The sequence below is a fragment of the Siniperca chuatsi genome, linkage group LG16 (assembly GCF_020085105.1).
Source record: "Siniperca chuatsi isolate FFG_IHB_CAS linkage group LG16, ASM2008510v1, whole genome shotgun sequence".
Taxonomy (NCBI): domain Eukaryota; kingdom Metazoa; phylum Chordata; class Actinopteri; order Centrarchiformes; family Sinipercidae; genus Siniperca; species Siniperca chuatsi.
The window spans coordinates 20,076,440-20,087,333 of NC_058057.1; positions in this window are offsets into that span (position 1 = coordinate 20,076,440).

The window sequence follows — 10,894 nt, forward strand, 5'->3', positions numbered from 1 at the left end:
TTGAGGAGTACTGCTGCATATGTACGTTGCATAAAGCCTTTGTGGCTCCAGAGGAAGCTGTGTGAGGTCTGATAAATGTCCTCTAGTGATGTCACTTGAGTCAGAGTCGGTTGGGTCTGAAGACTACAAGTTTCAAAATGGGGGGGTGGAGTTAGAAAGAAGTGAGCTCACCAGACCTCTGTAGCCCACTCCTCATCTCTGCTTGAGGCTAGCAGCTCATTGCTACATTAGCTGCTACTAGCATAACACACCCGAATCTCCGACCAAACTGTCGGTGGTCGCGTTGCATTGTGGGTAATGTAGGCGCCAGGTTTTGACAAGGAAGAAGAATGTGTGGAATTAAAAATATGATATCTCTGGTTGTTACAGAAGTCCAATGTTAAATCAGGGGAGTACTCTTTTAATGGTTTCCCTGAAGAGAAAATAATAATTTTTTTATGTGACCTAGGTGAAATCCATTTTATGCTTTATTGCTCATTAGTTCTTCTGGTTGGATGTTTACAAAATTTTAAAAAACTTGTGTTTTAGAAAGGCAGATTTTATTTGTAGAGTTTGGGACAGAAGACAAAGTTCTTCATTGCAATTGCAATGTAATGTTATATGTAAGTTGTGTTTTTGTCTGATTCATGTTTCACTGCTGCAGTGATATTTTTTGATGTTTTATAACTCCATGTGGGCTGGGCACTTGTATGTGCATGAATGAAATAACTTACTCACTAAATGCAGTATTGTTCAACTATTTACTCATTCGTTTTCCATTCTCAATACCTTCTCGTTGCTACTTAAAATGCTGCTGTGCATAATTGTTCCTCAGTGAATTAATGTATTTCTATTAAGTGCTCCAGAATTTTGTTGCAATAGTCCAAGTTCAAAAACCCATTTGCTCTGTTCTTTTTTAGATTCTTCTTTATTGTGTCTTTTTACAATAAGACTGCTGCAGCATCCAAGTTGCACCCAAAGAGTAATTAAAGTTTCTTCCTATCTTATCTGCATCTGTATTTCAGCTGAAAAAAATCTTATTTTGATGTTAATGTGGATAGTAAATGCAATCTGCCTACATAAATCATATCAGGGCAGTGTGGATGCAATGTGAATACTAATGACAGCTGTGGAAGTGAGCCTTTATGTTGCTGAAGTTTAGAGTTTCACCTTAAAGCTTGATACTTTTCATCATCACAGAGATGCATCTGGAGTTTTTCTACAGACGCTCTTATGTAGATAAAGCCTACAAAGTATTCTTGCTCTAAAATATTGAATTTAAAGCAATAATTTGACATTTTGGGAAATGCACTTATTGGCTTTCTTGCAGAGAGTTAGATGAGAAGATTGATACCACTCTTATGTGTGTACAGTAAATATGAAGCTAGCAGTTGGTTAGCTTAGCTTAGCATAAAGACTGTAAACAGGTTAACTAATTGACACCTTATCTTGTTTGTGTAATCCATAAAAAGGATTATATACCGGACTGTTTCTTGGCGTGTTAGTTACTGGTTCTGGCCAAGAAATTGTCCGGCACAAACCTCTCCGTGAAAACACAACCTGCTGTTTTTACACTTTGTACTTTTACAAATTAAACAAATGATATATAACGTGTAAATTAATTAGCTTTAGTGTCTCCCGAGTCAACAGATGACATTGTTATAGAGCAACAAAGTCCGCGTAAGGAATAGGTCGGGGTGGATGGATGGGTCAACAACACATACCTGCTTTTCTCATTGGATATTAAGACCTGATGGCTTTTAAAGTCTTGCATGTGTATTACTGTATACTGCACCACTTACACACTGTAGTCTCTGTCCTTGTCTACAGCTAGACAGGACATCAGACTCCAGTTTCCATTGAGGCATAATAGTGCTGAATGTGATGTGCATCAATGTTGAGAGGGATTCATTCAATTTAAAGTTTAAACTGAACAGGTAAATCAATAACTCAGAATGTCATTTGAATCTTCAAAATTAAAGCACCAAAAAAATTAGTTACGCATAAATAAAAACACCAAGCAGCATGGAAATAAATTAATTAAAAAATAAAATAAATGCCAACACTGACCCTGACCAGAGTAATGTCCAAATTTGGACCAGTACTCTGGACAGCATCAAGGTCATGTTTACATTCTAAATTCAAATATTTCACATGTTGGTTTTTTAAGGCTCATTCTGATATTTTGATATTTTTAACTATCATGTTTAAAAAACATGCAATTAATTATATTAATGAGTTTTGATAATACCATATTTATAGTGAACAGAGACCAGCAGTTGACTTTCATGTTCCAAAGAAAAACTAATTTGCTGCTCCCCAAATACAGTACCTTGACCACAGAAAAAAAAGTAAAACACGTTTTATGCAGAAACAGAATAGAAACACAATCTAAAAGCTTCATATTCAATTTTCTTAGTTACCGTCCATTATAGTCTTTTTGTAATTTCAGCATCTACCAATTCAACAAAAGTATTTTTTTAGTTCTACTAAATAACCTCTTTCTTAGATCATGACATGAAGGGCAATATAAAACAAAATGGATTTCAATTTCTATTTCACTTAAGCTGACAAATCTTGTTCATCAATACAAACAAATCAAAACATCTAGTTTCCAGATGTTGTAAAAAGATACCACACCTCATTTTGCCACACAGAGACCTTTTCCTCCAGGGTGCATCAAATTTAATGTACTGCAATTCATTACTATAAGTTCTGATTATCAGTTAGCCTTATAATGAATAAAATAATGATAAAAGTTATTGTTTTACAGCGTCAGCATCCACTCAGTTGGTTGACGAATCTGGATTGTGACCTGATGGACATTCACTGTAGGAATAATCATGTTTAAACAAAGCCTTTTATTGACTGATGTTCTAGGCCTGTCTTAGTAAAGCTTGGGTGTCTTCTAGCAACACCAGCATCTCATTCAAAGTGACTCGGTTGCCATGACGCCCAAGCTTAGCCTTGTTTCAGATACCAGATGTTTACCATTTTCTACTCATTTTTCTTTTGTTCTTTCGTCTCCTCATCTCTCCACAAGGAGCTGTATTGCACCATTTGTGTGTGGATCACTAACACTTGTCAGATCAAGATGTGCCGGGCTGGAATATACACCCACTTCAGCTCTGTTGTGCAGCACCAGAGGCATCCTTGCACCTACTGGATAATTGCCACAGAACATCTTGTTATTGGCCCCTTTGTTGGCGCAACGCTGATGTGAAGCGTTTCCCTGTGGAAAAAAATTATCACGTTCTCTTGCTTTGTCTGTGCTCAACCTTGGCTGTGTCATGTGACTAGTCATTTCAATCCTCACTGGTTGTCATGCCAACAGTATATCTAAGGCAGTCGTGCCAGTTCAGTGGAGAGATGGGATATTTGCACTCCACAGACAGGCAGGTAGGTGCATACAGTAGGTCAGAGTGTAAGCTTTGGTTTGGCTGGTACACTCTCAAAGTACATTTAATGATACAAAATATTTCATTATTTATGATCTGGTGTAAATTTACAGGCCTACTGTCCAGACTGTTGCTGAATATGCAGTTAATTGTAAATTCTTCTTTTGTATTCCTGGTTGTCCAATAAACATCCTGTTTCTATTTTCAGTTTTCTGATAATTCCCACAGGAAGTGATGGGTTTCAACATTTTTCCCAGTTTCTAATTCACCTTGTAATCATAATTCTTTTCCTTGTTGCAATGTTATCTCTATGTAAGAAATGCATTCCATGCAAAATTCTGTTTATTTTTATGTTTACTTTTCTCAAATATTTGCTTTGAGTTTTACCTCTTCTCTTATCTTAAAAAGTATTTCTCTTTGAAATAAAATATTCATAACTAAAAGTTAATGTTCAAAGAAAAAAAACTAAACATATTGTATTAATTATCAAGAATTTAACAATCAAAGACTCAGATAATCTGCGTGGGTTTCATTTGATCTGATTTGATTGACAGTGCTGACAGTGATTTTGAGTCAACTGTTGAGAAATCCTGATTGGTGCATGGGATTATATGACATCACCTTTTTCTAACAGAACCCCGCCCACTTCAAACCAGTGAGAAGAGCACAGAGACAAACACAAAAACAGAAATCTCTCATGTGAAATTACAAAAACTGGTCTAACTTTGGCAGAAATGTGTGCTCATGTAGGACCCCATTGCTCAAAGTAAAAAGCTGATTAAGGAAATACGTTTCCAGGGCCTTTAAGGTTACTAAAACCCTCTTATTCCACACTCTGTTATAGTCCAATATATGAGCCCCATCTTTTCACTGAAGCTTTATGGTGTTTACAATGAGTGGCATATTTTAAACCCAAGAATGTTCAGCCTGACATATTTTCTGTCTTTGGAAACTTTGGGATCTCCACTAGAATTTAAAATTACATTAAAATAAAGATCAATGGGGTGAGCTGCTCACAACTCATATGCAGCCTGTGATGAAGGGACATTGCTTGGTTATAAAGTGTCACAAAAAGGTTGGGAACCAGTGTTTTAAATTAATGATGCATTTTAAAGCACTTAAACACTGTTTTATTTGGATACTTTTCATTTTTGTTTGCCCCTCTGTGGTGATTTTGAATATTTTGCAAACAAACATTCAAATCAAATTAAACTAAAGTAAATTCTTTTATGCTTGCTTCAGTCTGGTACCATCCTGCAGCAAAAAGTCTCATAGAGGTAATATAATTTCATATTAAAAAAAGTTACTGGATTTAATATTGCCGCTATCAATGTTTTTATCACTTTCCGATGGTTGGTCATTATTTCATTCACATACCTTTTTGTTTCGTCTGCCACTAAAAGTTAGTCGTGACCCAAGATGTATCTCAGGGGTAATTTTTCATCACCTGTGAATACACAGTGCAAGTAACTGGTGTCTATTAGATCCAGATATAATGACAACAAAGATCCCAAGATGTCTCACGGTGTTTTGAAGAATAAAGATGAATCAATATTAGCCAGTACAAGTCTCCTGGCAGTACATTTGACTGATTACTAATTAATTTTGTCCTATATCCCTGGATTAAACATCAGTTCTTAAATGTGATACTTTTAAAAAATTCTGATTCACATGCAGTTATTGTGTGTAGTAAGATTTAATGAGTTGGAGCCTCAGGCATTCCCAGTCCAGATGGAATACGTAGTACTCCGGTGTGTACTGGGTTGGCCCCAAGGTCTCCTTCCAGTCAGTCTTACCCGGAGCACCTTCAGACGGGAGGCACCCTGCAGGCATCCTCACCAGCTGCCCTGCTCATATCTGTTCACAGCCACAGTCTGACACAAAGCCTGCATGATAGGCAGTCAGTCTGAGACAAGCCTCTTTGTTCTGGGAGGAGTGTGAACTCCGACTCCGAGAGGCGGTGATCCTCAGCGGTGACCAGTCAGATCACAAGATAAGATTCATGCTTCTTTCATTAGGATTATAGCATATACAAACAGTTGATGGAGGCCTGCATGTGATAAGGTGAAGTAGGTATGAACCTTTTTTGTGACTTTTTGTGATTTTCAGCTTAGAGTGCAGCGTGTTCACCCACATTAGTCGTTCTGACTTATGATTCATGAAATGTGTATGAGAACGCTTGCAAAGGCAGTATCATCAGTGCACATACAGCAGCAGAGAGCTGTGGTGTTCAGCCATGTGAGACGTACCAACTTTATTGCATTTCGCATAAGTTTAGCAAGAAGAGGGAGATAAACAAATGCTGATTTGCCTTTTTTCCTGCTTGCAGTACATTTTGTTTCCTATTTCACTACCAAAATGCCTCTCTTCCAACATCCACTTTGACGTATTAGTTTATGACAAATGAAACACCATGCAGTATATTCACAGACATATATTGTGTACTGACAAATTGAACATATTTTATACTTTATTGTCATTATACTTGCATACAACAAAACATACTCTTCTCATTCCAAGATAGTGCAACTTGCTAAAAATAGAGAAAAACTTAGAAAGAGAAAAAATAGGACATTTGTGATTGCAACAAGACCAAGAGTCTACATCCATGCTAGCATTTCTGTCAGGCTGAACTAAATGCTAACATCAGCATGCTAACATCAGCATGCTAACGTGCTCACTGACATGTTAATACGCTGAAGTTTAGAGGCTATAATGTTGACCATGTTCACAATCTTAGTCTAATTTTGTGCCGTCCTGTAGACGTTGATATATTATTATACGTATATTACTTTGGCCTGTTGGTGGCACTAGAGGAAAAGTCATGAGCTCATCAAAGTCATTAGGATTCATACTGAAGTGGTGGACCAACCGTCAGACAGCGCGACGCCACAAACATGGCTAAAAATAAGACAGTGGTAATAACAAGTAGTTAATAATGTGCAATATTGTTTTAAGAAACAGAATAATTCCAGTGTACTATGTAAACATACTACATACAGGATAGTAACAGTGCATTACCAGATTTTTCTTTAACATCTGTCATTGGCAATTTATCATGTCTACCTTTACCAAGAGAAACATGTAGGAGGAGATACAGTAGTCCCTAGTGATCAAACTGCCCCTTTAAGAAACATTTAAAGTCTTTGTCATTAAATGCTTTTCTGTTACCTATCAACCTTTCTGTTATGTTCTGTCTGTTTTTGTTTCTTTTTTTGAAGCAAGGTCTTTTGATTTGTACATGAAAATGTGTATTCAAACACAAAATAATAAATCAATAAAAGCATAAACAAACCCAGTATTTCACTGACAGTATTTCAATATGGGGTGCCCTTCTGAAATTACAGAGGCTTTCAAGGTTGAAGGGCTAACAATGGAAATCCATCTACCAATAATTTGATACAAAATGTGCTACCACCTCTTCTCCAGCCACAATAGACACAGATGAGATTGATCCGATGAACGCTAACTACTGTTTTGAAACTAATCAAATCTATTCATCAAAATTGCTTATGATTATTAATTGTTTAGCATAGTTGAGAAAAAGTTCAGTATAGTCGTAGTAGAACTTTAATTTATCATGAACCGATGGTGCAGCTGCAGCTCTGTAACATAAACACACAAACTTTATAACTGTATTGTGTCTATTTATGGAGGCACCAGACAACAGCTCATCTGTCTCTATAGTTTTCTCAGCATTTCACACAGAATTATGAGCAAGTGCCACATGTGAAAAATGAGCTCTAAGTTAGTTGAACTGCTTACTGGCAAAAAGACAAAAGTATCTGCTTACAGTATATGTGGCCTATATTCAGATGGAGCTGACTCATGCAGAGGCCATGTGATAACCTTAATCACTAGTTTAGCCTATTTAGTAAAAGCATGAGCAACTGAACTCTCATGTTTCTCAAGGACAGCAGCGATTTCAAGATTCAGATCAGGGGAATACCGGTGGGAACCAAAGCTTAGATGAACGCAGAAATCCAAGAGAGGTTTTGTTTATTCGACCATAGTTGGCCTCTCCATTATGATGAGGTTGTTACTGATGCATTAGCGAGGTATAGGCCTATCTGGGAAATTCTGGCTCCGATTCTGTGAACCAGAGCTCCTTCCTGAAAAAGCCTTGAATGTGGAACAACCTAGCAGGAAAGAGGGAGGATATTAGGCTGGAGCAAAATGCATTATGAGTCCTGAGTGAACTACTATCTGCCGCTCATCCAGCATCACTGTAATGTGAACTATGTGAGGCAAGAAAGCACTTAGCACTTTATGGGTGTAACCTGTTGCACTCCTGGATTGGGTTCCACTAGCTATTCGGAAATCCTTCACTAAATTTGTGTGTAAAGTCCTAAGTTGTTGCTAAGAAAAAGCAAGTCACTGCAGCAACAAAACCTTCAAAAATAACTGCCAGTCCTTTGACTTTGCTTTATTCGTATACACGGAGAAATCTGTGCGTTTCAAAGTTAGTTAGTTTGAGTTAGTAGTATTCATGCAGTTTGGAATGAGTGGGATACGCTAACCTAACCTTGATCGACATTATTTGGTCATTTAGGCTAACATTATTAACTTTTTGTAATTTGACGTATATTTTGTTTTTTTGTGAAATGTAATTTAAAGTCTTCCCAGTTAGCATCACTATGAAACAGCATTTTGATCAAGTGTCAGGTCAGATATGAGCAACCATATTCCATACTACCTCTGTAACGTTAATTCTGTCAGTTAGCTAGTTCAATTAGCTAGGCAACAGTTACACCTGGCAGTTAATAGTGTAAATATTTTGTAACAACTAAACTATAAAAACTATAGCAAGCTAACATTAATTCTGTCAGTTGCTAGTTCAATTACTGTAGCTAGGCAACAGTTACATCTGGCAGTTATTGGGTATAAATATTTAGTAACAATTAACATCTACATAAGAAGTAGTTTGTGTGGTGCAACGCATTTCAATTTAATGATGCATGAATATTCACTTAGTAACACTTACGTTATAACTAGGCTATGTTTGAACTTACAAACAGCTGGTGCTACGGCTCCTGCAACTTAATGTTATCTTACACAGTGATGTTGGTGACGTGTTCAGAAATTCATTTTGTTTCATTATGGAGGTTATTTTGTATCTATAATATGCTCAAATGGCAATAAAGTGTACCGAACAGACCTAAATTGGGGAGTCTGACATTTTGCACTGAATAGCAATCAATTAGTCGAATTGCAACTGGAATAGAGATCTAAGACTTCCTTCCTCTGACTGCAGTTTTGTTTTCCCCCTGAGATCTTTTCTGTGATCAATGGACTCAAAGTGAGTCACTGAAGGACAAAATGTTATGTGCCACAACTGAAACGCAGATGGCCGTAAGCTTTGCTTGAGCCATCACTCATTGCTCACTCACAGGTTAGCATGCCAACCAAGTCAGAGAAAACTGTCACAGAACACCAGTCAGTTTGGCAAACCACCCTGCTGCCTAAAGTCAACCGCTCCATGTGGTGGATATTACAAAGTCTCGGTAGCTGGGATCAGAAAAATAAGCTGTTGAAATTCAAATTATGTTCAACATTTTTGCTGGAACATTTAGGATTTCATATATCAGGTTTTTTTTATGTTTAGAGTAAGACTGATGCTTATTCTACACCATGCTTGTAGCTTTTTTATGGTAGATGTAAGTTATATTTGCAGGTGCTGTATGTCTAAGCAGACATAAAAGACAGTCAATTACTTTGCACACGGGTGACAGGGAGGATTGTGGGTAACCAGACTTCAGTGACATCTGTCTCACAGAGACATATTTAGCTGCTGCCAGTTGTCAATCAAATGGATGTGAATTCTTAATCGTGCATTCTGCAGAAATTATATGTAGATGTAAGGAAAAACTGCACCTTTCGGCATGCTGTATATAATTATAAATCAACTTCAAGGTTGGGTAAGCGATTCTAATCCAATACACGTCTTTTTGTCAAATTCAGCGAATATCTCCTCACGGTCTGCTAGTTGTCCGTTCTGTGTGTGCGCTGAAAAAAAAAATTGTAAATAGGAAACAAACAAAGTGGCTCAGACCCGGCCACACAGCACTATTCCAGCCATGATTTGTGTGTCAGGTAACATTAAATGACTTGCACACGGACATTCAGCTTACTTTCTAGTTTGCCAAGATATGCTGTTGTTGTGATGTTAGCTATAGCAGCAGGAGAGTTGTGAGTATTGCTGTTTGGAGCTGGTGTGCTGGCTCTGGGAAACGTCTCACCCTCTCTGGCTGTTAGCTTTGCAGCAGCAACTGTAGCGACAGTTTGCAAACCCACAACCTAGCTAATGTTAGTTACATTACTTGCTGTTCGCTCTATATCAGGGTATTTGTCATGGTATTGGATTTCTCCAGAATCGCATACCCCACCTTTAAGTGAAATCTACCATTTAAAAAAAATATAGTTGTTACAAGAACTGTTATTGCTGATGTACTTAACATTTCTGGGATGACAACTGTTAGTCAGTTGGTCTGTCGTTCGGTCCACCACTTTGGTCCAGACTGAAATATCTCAACAACTACAGGATGGATTGCCATGAAATTTTGTACAGACATTCATGGTCCCCAGATGATGATTCCTAATAACTGTGGTGATCCCCTGACTTTTCATCCAGCAGGTCAAAATATTCACTTTTCCAGCAGGTTATCTCAACATTTACTCGATGAATTGGCACAAAATCTGATACAGACATTCACATCTCCCTCAGGATGTATTATGCATTTTTGGCGAATGCCCTGAGCTTTCATCTAGCACCATCATCAGATCAACATTTCAATTTGTCCAACATGATTTATGCAAAACATATTACATTCCCATCAGCCTCAGCTGTAATTTGTGTTTAGTGCTAATTAGCAAATGTTAGCATGCTAACATGCTACACTATGAAGGTGAACATTGTAAACATTATACCTGCTAAACATCAACATGGTAGCATTGTCACTGTGAGTGTGTTAGCATGCTGGTATTAGCATTTAGCTCAAAGCATCACTGTGCCTGGTAGGCTTACAGAGTCAACAGCTGCCAGCACGGCTGTAGACTCTTAGTCTTGTTTGGTATTCACCACCAATAACTAGCCAAATGTCATATAGAGGAATTACATTCTATATTTTCAGTGATCTAAAACTTAAATGATAAACAACAAATTTTGGTGTCAGTCCCTCAATAAAACTGTTTTTTTTCTATAATCCAGCAATTTTACAAGGACACTGACACAGTGAACACTACACAGAGAAATCCATCCTAGAGGTGGCAGAGATATGGATTTCTTCGTAAAAAAAATACCCTCCATAAACATAGCAGCAATCATAGATATAGTTGTTTGGCTTACTGGCTAGACTAAACCTGTATGCCTACAGAAATGTAGGAAAGAAAACCCAGAAGTCGACATGCAGCCTTGAAGGTACAAACAATGAAAAGGTGAACTACAAGACATGATCAAAACATTACTCCCAGAATGCACTGAAACATCTCAGACGGATGCTCTCCAACAGTGAAACTGC